A 1293-nucleotide genomic window follows, 5' to 3' on the forward strand; every position below is an offset into this window, starting at 1 on the left:
GGGGGAATTCAAAGGAACCGCTTGAGGGATGAAGCGGGTACACCTGTCCGATCAGCAGCAGACTAAGTCGTACACATGCAACGTTGCGGTACATTTTTTTTGGTCAGTGTTTTACGACGCTCACAACTGCATAAGGTCATTCGAGCGCCGGCACATTTCGAACCATCTTACTGAAATCAAGATTTTTATAACCTGGTGCCTATATATATAAAGTTCCCTTCATCAGAGCCATAAAGAAAATTACCTCCTGCCGAGTAATCATTACAATAATCGTTCTACAGTAATGGCCATTCATATTTCACCAGAAAAGCAATTAGACAAGAAAATCAACGGTAAAACAAGGCAAAACAAAACAAAACAAAACACTAGACCAGACGAGAGTGCGGTCCAACCAGCCATCACAATAAAATTGTCTGCTCCACAGGCCATCAAACGCCAATTATAGGCCCAGACCTAGATCTAATCGTTGCTAAAAAGGAAATGGATTTCTGCACAGTATGCCCTGGTTATGTCTACAGTTCTGTTTTGTCAGTGAATACAACAAATTATCCTAATACTACACATAAACTGAATTAACCCCATGTGGGAAGTGGGAACCCCATTGCAGACTCTGTGACTACCACGGGGAGACCGTTGAACATATCTTCTCCTTCACTGCCCAAATCTGGCAGTTCTTCGACGCAGGCTCCTACACACACCAACAGACTTACAAACCCTGCTCTACTCTGGCGTTGACCAGATGACAAGGACATGTGCCATGATTACTTGAGGCTTGAGGGGGGCATTGCGCTGCCGAGAGCAAAATGCTCGCAGCTAAAGGGATTTGAAAACAACAACAATCCTAATACTAACGCTGCAGCCATGAGTGCCTCGTGGTTAAAGTCATGTTGTGTGTCATGTTGCGTGCCTAATGCTTAAGTGATGTTGCGTGTCATGTTGCGTGCCTAATGCTTAAGTCATGTTGCATGCCTGTAGTTGTCAGATTTATGGAAACGATGGACATCATCAAAGATATTACATTACATCCCTTATAAAGTTGTCGAACTCTTTCTCTCAAATCAGGTTACGAACTATGGGCCATAAAGCGATATTGTCAACTTTGCAGACAGATAAAGCAACAACAATAGGATTATTATTGAATTCATCAAGTTCACTGAGGTTTTGCTTCAGCAGGTTTCACCTGTTAGAACTACAAGGGGGGATTCATGCGTGAACGCGGGCGCGCGCGCGCGCAGTGTGTGTGTGTGCGTGTGTGTGTGTGTGTGTGTGTGTGTGTGTGTGTGTGTGTGTGTG

Source organism: Aplysia californica, unplaced genomic scaffold (assembly GCF_000002075.1).
Source record: "Aplysia californica isolate F4 #8 unplaced genomic scaffold, AplCal3.0 scaffold00112, whole genome shotgun sequence".
In the NCBI taxonomy this organism is placed as follows: domain Eukaryota; kingdom Metazoa; phylum Mollusca; class Gastropoda; order Aplysiida; family Aplysiidae; genus Aplysia; species Aplysia californica.